Below are 6,825 nucleotides of genomic sequence, written 5' to 3' on the forward strand. Positions count from 1 at the left end.
AAGAGGGGTTTTGGTGGTAATAACTGAAGGAAATCTAGACCTTTATATACGACTTTCCAGACTTTAGCTTGCAAAGTTTTTGCTTCAATCTATTTACAAAAACGGGAGGCGGACTTCCTGTTTAGAACCTTCCCGCTTCAGTGCCAAATTAAAATGTTTCTTAATCCAATTTTCCGTTCTACTCACAGGTATTTGTTTAGAGTCCAATTGTCCACAGGAAAAAGTCAGCGCTCTCTGGCAACGGTTGTGCGGCTTCACTCCGTAAAAGTAGCGGTTGATTCAAAACACCGCGCCACTCACCCTGCGTCGCTTTGGATCCCCGAAAAAGGGTTTCCCTGCAAGTAGGGGAGGCGCTGTCAGCATCGCCCTAGAGCCAGTGCACCAACTGGACTCATGCACCTCAACCCCGACTGGGCTAGGCGAGCTGGGTAGCACCGCCAGAGACCTCCTTTTCTCACAGGAACAGGTCACAGTGCTGTGGACTCACAGCTTAGAGCTGAGAGCACCGGATTCACTGTCTCAATAATACAGTCGTTGCGCAGCAGAGTTTTGCAGAGTCTTGCAGAGTATAAACCACTCGGAGAGCAGCTCTGTAGAATATCTTCCTTTTATTCTATAACTACAACTATGATACAAAACTATATACAGAGCTGAATATTCTAAGCATAAATCAATGCTACACTGAGAGTCTGCAGCTGCACTTAGCAGCAATCTAGAATCTCTGACACTCTCACTTTCTCCAATACACTGACTGACTGACTCTCACTCACACACACAGAGATGTTGCTGGGCAGAATAAGTAGATAGGCAGGACACGCCTCCTCTTCTCTGGAGGGTCAGCAGAGACCATCAGGAGATGATCAGGAGATTCTTGGGTATGGGAGGGGTGAATTCTCCTCATCCTCCCCCATTTCATCCGACCATTTCAAGAATCTTTAACATAACTGCAATTTACACATACACTCCAAAAGTTGTTCTTTGCTTACAACCTTGGTTAACATATCTGCAGGTATCTCTTTTCCCAGCATATAAAACACTTTTACAATACCATTGAATAAGCAGCTTCTAGAAAAATCTTCATACACGTTTCTCTTTCTCTCAAATGCAAATTGACATTTCTAATTAGGCAGATTTGAACAAACAATTTTTCAGAACTCAAATACACGCTTTCCTTCAAATATCAGGTAAGGAAATAAATAAAGCGTTTTGTGCTACTACTCTCAGCACACTTCATGCTAGGTTTAAAAACCCCACCAGAGTTGCTCGTGATCGCAATCTTTGCAAACTCTTCAGAAAACCTTTTCGGTGGTACACCCTTGGTTGTTCTCTCGGATCTGCACAAAACTCTCTGATCCTCTTGTTCTGGTGCTTCCTCCTCTTTAGGAGAATGGGGAGCTAAAGTATATGAAGCTGCTAAGTCTGAGTCAGCGTCAGACTCTCCTGAGGCTTTTGGGCTCTGATAATCTGTGCCTTCATCTGGAACTACATTGGCATCAGGATTATCACCACCAACAACACTTGCCTCTCTCTTAACTTTCTTTGCCCCGTTTGCACCATCATCACAAATGGGATGGCACTGAAAAACGCCAACTCTGTCCCATTGTGGATTGTCATCAATACTCCTGGTCAGCCTTATGGTTTTCGTGTCTGTGATCAGAACATGATAAGACCCTTTCTCATATCCTAGGAAAACACCATGTTCTCCACGCTTGCTCAGTTTGTCACCCTGCGAGGTGTGCACCCAAACCTCCGAACCAAAAATTTTAAAATGCTTTACACATGGCTTTCTTCCGTGAAGCATCTCATATGGGGTGCAATTTACACTAGACTGGTATCTCCTGTTATACACATGACAGAAAAACGAAAGAGCTTCAGCCCAAAAAGGATTGGGCAGCCCCGAATCATGTAACAGTGTTCTGATTCCTTGCTGCAGGCTCTGGTTTACTCTCTCACATAAACCATTCTGCCAGGGTGATCTGGGCGTGGCGGTCCTATGCTCAATGCCCTGTTCAGAAAGAAAACTCTCAAACTCTTCTGAACAAAACTCTCCACCCTTGTCTGTGAAAAGAAAACGTACATTCTCATTATGTACATTTCTGAGCCATTTACAAAACTGGCGAAACTTGGTAAAGGCTTAAGACTTTTTCTGCAGCATATAGACCCAAACATATTTCGAATAGGAGTCTATCAGAACCATGAAAAACCTTGAATTGCCTCTAGAGAGCGCTAGAGGCCCCACTAAGTCTGCATGAATGACTTCATATGGTTTCTTGGCCTCTCTCCCAGACTCTGTACCTTTGGGAGCTTGCCTTGCCTTATTCTCAGCACAAGAAACACATTTCATGTGGTAGGGACATTCTTTCAATTTCATACCCTGAACCATATCAGGCATTTTTGCCACAGCCTGGAAATTCAGATGACCATAAATGCGATGGTAATAATGAATACATTGGTCATGCAACTTCTCATTCTTATCTACAGATAAATTGCAACACTCTTTCTCAGTTGCTTCTGCAGTGCCTGTACCTGAAACAAAAGGCAATTGGTACAATCCATTTACACATTTGGCATACAAAATGAGCTTGCCATCTCTAAGAATTTCACAGCGAGATTTAGCAAACACCACCTTAAACCCTTGACGATCAAGCTGGGAAACACTCAACAAATTGTCCTGAATATCAGGTGCATACAGGACATTCTTAATAGTTGCATTCAGGCTCTTTAAGAACACAGTTCCCTGAGCCATACTCGTGAGAACTGTCCCATCTGCTTGATGAATTTCTTTCTCTTGCTTCTCAAGCTGAACAAAGAGATTCTTATCTTTGGCCACGTGGTTTGAACAGCCAGAGTCGACCACAAAGAAACTCCGCCCACGTTGACTGGAACAGCGAGAGATCAAGGCCTTTGAAGTACCAGGTGCTTGGGGATTTCTTCCTCCTCCCCCTCTGCCTCTGAAGTTTCCCTTCTTCTTTGAAGACTTCTTGCACTGGAAACTCAAATGGCCTTGTGCTCCACATGAAAAGCACCGCTTCAATTTCAAAGCTTTAACAGCAGCAGTTTCACTTTCACTTTCCCCTGCTGAAGACTCAGGCACATTTTCAAGCACATTTTTAACAGCACAGTTTTCCCGGCTTTCTCTAACAGCCTGTCTGCGATCCCACTCATTCAGAAGCACGCTAGACACATAATCTTCTGTTAGCCGGTCAGAAGGCATTGTAGAAATCTGGGCAGCTACTCCATCATAAGACTCATCTAGGCTATTGATCATCAGCATTGCAAATACAGCCTCTGAAATAGCCAGGTCTCGCTGAACAAGGTCCTGTCTGAGACGCTTTAATTGAGACAGATGGCTAGGCAAATCACCACCTTTCTCCAACTGCAGCCTGCACAGCTTCTTAAAGAAAATCACACTGGAACCAGCATTCTGCCTCAGATGCATATCTCTCAACTTATGCCAAACAGCTTGTGCAGTCTCTTGACCCTCTAAGTTCACCAGCAAGTGGTCTGAAACACTCAAAATAATTGTCCCTCGGGCTTTCATATCTGCAGCATGCCACTCAGCCCAATCATCATCATCCTTATCTGGAGGGTCATCTTCTATCGTGTGAAATAGCTTTTCCCTCTGTAACAGCGCTTTCATCTTTACTTGCCAAACTCCATAGGTTTCAGGCGTGAGGAGAGGAAAGGACAGAGCCATCTGGCCAGAATGTGCACAGGCCATGTCTGCTATTACTTAGAGCAAGACACTTCCCTCGTGCAACACAGATAAAGCCTTGACTCCTTCAGCCACTCTCTCTCCCACTCAGAGCGCAATTAACAGGCAAACAGGGATGCTATCTTCTTCCTTTGGCAATCAGCAACATACCTCCATAAATCAAGCAGCAGCAACAGCAACAGCGGCAGCTTGAATACTCTGCTCCAAAACAGCTCTGCTTCTGGGCACCACAAATCAGTCCAGCATGCAGCGTCCGTTCCACCGTCCGGCAATCAGCAACAGAAACCTCTGGCGACTAGGACGACTGGGACGCCTAGGATGACTGGAACAACGTCAGGTCAGACGACTGGAACAACGACTGGGCCCATAACCGATGTCAGCATCGCCCTAGAGCCAGTGCACCAACTGGACTCATGCACCTCAACCCCGACTGGGCTAGGCGAGCTGGGTAGCACCGCCAGAGACCTCCTTTTCTCACAGGAACAAGTCACAGTGCTGTGGACTCACAGCTTAGAGCTGAGAGCACCGGATTCACTGTCTCAATAATACAGTCGTTGCGCAGCAGAGTTTTGCAGAGTCTTGCAGAGTATAAACCACTCGGAGAGCAGCTCTGTAGAATATCTTCCTTTTATTCTATAACTACAACTATGATACAAAACTATATACAGAGCTGAATATTCTAAGCATAAATCAATGCTACACTGAGAGTCTGCAGCTGCACTTAGCAGCAATCTAGAATCTCTGACACTCTCACTTTCTCCAATACACTGACTGACTGACTCTCACTCACACACACACACAGAGATGTTGCTGGGCAGAATAAGTAGATAGGCAGGACACGCCTCCTCTTCTCTGGAGAGTCAGCAGAGACCATCAGGAGATGATCAGGAGATTCTTGGGAATGGGAGGGGTGAAATCTCCTCAGGCGCTCCTGGTGTCAGCCGAATCCCACGTTCCCAGGCTTCCTCCGCCTGGGATTTTTAAACGGTCTCCGCCTTCGCCGCGTGCTAAATTAGACGACTCCCCAAGGCATTAGATTTCCACCCCCACCCCTGCCTGTGAAAGTGAAACACTTTCTGATGCAAATTACCCAAATTGGCATACAGTAGGGGAACGTCCCAGTTCAAAAATTTCTGGAGGAAATTCCTGCACCACTGGTCCTGGCTTCAGATCTTGCCTGAGACAGGGGTGCCGTCTCGACCTCAGGATTGTGGGTGTGCATGTGACGTTGCACGTCCGGCAACAACTCTTCTTCCTCCTCCCATCTGCAGCCAGTGAGGTGCCCTTTTCCATGGGGAGGGGCTAGTGCCTCTGTGTCTGAGCCCCACCCCCTGGAAAAGGAGGCCTTGCTCACTGGCTGCAGAGGGCGGAGCTGAACTGCTTCTCTCTCGGAGACTGTGGCATTGTCACCTGCTGGCTTTTTTCACTGACTTTGTGGGCGCCCAGTCCTATGGTCTGAGGTGTGTGGGGTCCTTTCTTTGGGCAAGTGGCTGGACTGGGTGGTCTTCTGAAGTCCCTTCCCCTATAGAAATTGAGCTTTCCCAGCAGCATAACTACCAGGCTCCTAACCTGCTGAAGAGTTGTAGACATTGCTAAAGCCCACAATATTCTTTTTTGGGTATGCTTTAAATATATGGCGTAGACTGGGTGCCGGGTAGAATAAAATATTGGAATGGGGGCCAAGTAAGCCCCACCAAAAATAATTGATCACAAGATGTGTCACACACACTACTTCAATGGTAATGTCCATCAACATTGTGGGGTTCTGGCTTTCTCAAATATTTTATTGGGGGGGCTGAAGGGACCTCGGCTCCACGGAGTTGGCTCCCACAGGCGCAGATGTGACCATAGTCCTTGTATTCCCCCCCAAGCCTCACCCCATTTCTTTTTTATTATTATTATTCTGACTCCCCAGATAATCTACCGATTCCTATCCTTTGACCACTTCAGAGACAAACTCATGCCTCTTTCCCTTGTGGGTGCCAAGCCAGGCCCAACTCCTTTAACAGAGTCTCCAGAACTGCAGGCGCTGCTCCAGCTGCTGCATTGGCCAGCTCCAGCTGAGGATGCTGTAGCCTTTGCTTCCTCCACCAGTGCTGAGAAGAGCCACTACCGACTCTTGCAGTCCCAGAGCAACTACACAGTGGGTAACATGCTCCTGGTGTCGCTGGAGGCCAGGGACCAGAGTGGGCAGCCCAAGCACTACGGCGGAGACTTCTTGAGGGCCAAATTGCATTCCCCAGAGCTGAAGGCAAGTGTGGCAGGGACAGTGGAGGACCACAAGAATGGCACCTACACATTGACTTTCCCACTTCTGTGGGCAGGTGCGGTGCAGGTGTCTGTGCGTCTCATCTACTCCAGTGAGACTGTGGCCCTCCTTCGGCGCATCCGTGACTCCCACCCCTCCACAGTCACTTTCAGGGGCTACTTTGTGGACCCAGGCCAGGGGAGCAAAGAAGAAGCGACTGAATGCAACGTGCATCCAGTCTCAGGCCCAACCTGCCAGTACGTGGATCCTGGCACTGGGGAGCACTGGTTTTGTGCCAGGCCCCAGCATCACTCCTGCAATGACCTTGTGTACCACTCTACTGGGATCTACAAAAATGTGCTCTCCTCAGCAGAGAAAGTCTTCCTTAGCGGGTGAGTGCTTTGGAGATGGCTAGGAATGGGGAAGGTATGCTTATGGCATGGTGATAGTGATGCATTTCCAGGATTTCTTATGGGAACCATGGGGTTTTTTCTAGGGCCTTCCTGGAAGTACATATTCTAGAAGTAGCTTTCACACCATGTAGGGAACCTTTGGTATTCCAGCTGTTGCTAAACTACAATTCCAAGCATTCCCAGGAAGACATACATCACTATCCCTCGCATGCTGGCACTCCTTAGTGCAAAATGTAACCAAATGTAAGTGATGTTCATGAAACCATTTCATTGAATAATATTCCATGACATTAAACAACCCTCTTCTAATGCATAATAGGGTCTAACAGCAGAATACAAAGTAATTACAAAAAGAGCAAAAATAACGCAGCACCAAAATCAAATCTTGGCCCCAACAGAAGTCCTTAAACACCACCATAATCCACATCACATTTGTGGAAATTATTGTC

At 47.0% G+C, this 6,825-nt stretch overlaps 1 protein-coding gene across 2 annotated transcripts in view; it reads left to right on the top strand.

Moving 5' to 3' along the window:
* The window catches only part of LOC308593773 (NXPE family member 3-like), a 71,709-nt gene that overhangs the window by 62,820 nt on the left and 2,064 nt on the right, over positions 1 to 6,825 (top strand). The window lies entirely within an intron of this gene.

This window comes from Podarcis bocagei (genome assembly GCF_964188305.1).
Source record: "Podarcis bocagei genome assembly, chromosome: 8".
In the NCBI taxonomy this organism is placed as follows: Eukaryota; Metazoa; Chordata; class Lepidosauria; order Squamata; family Lacertidae; genus Podarcis; species Podarcis bocagei.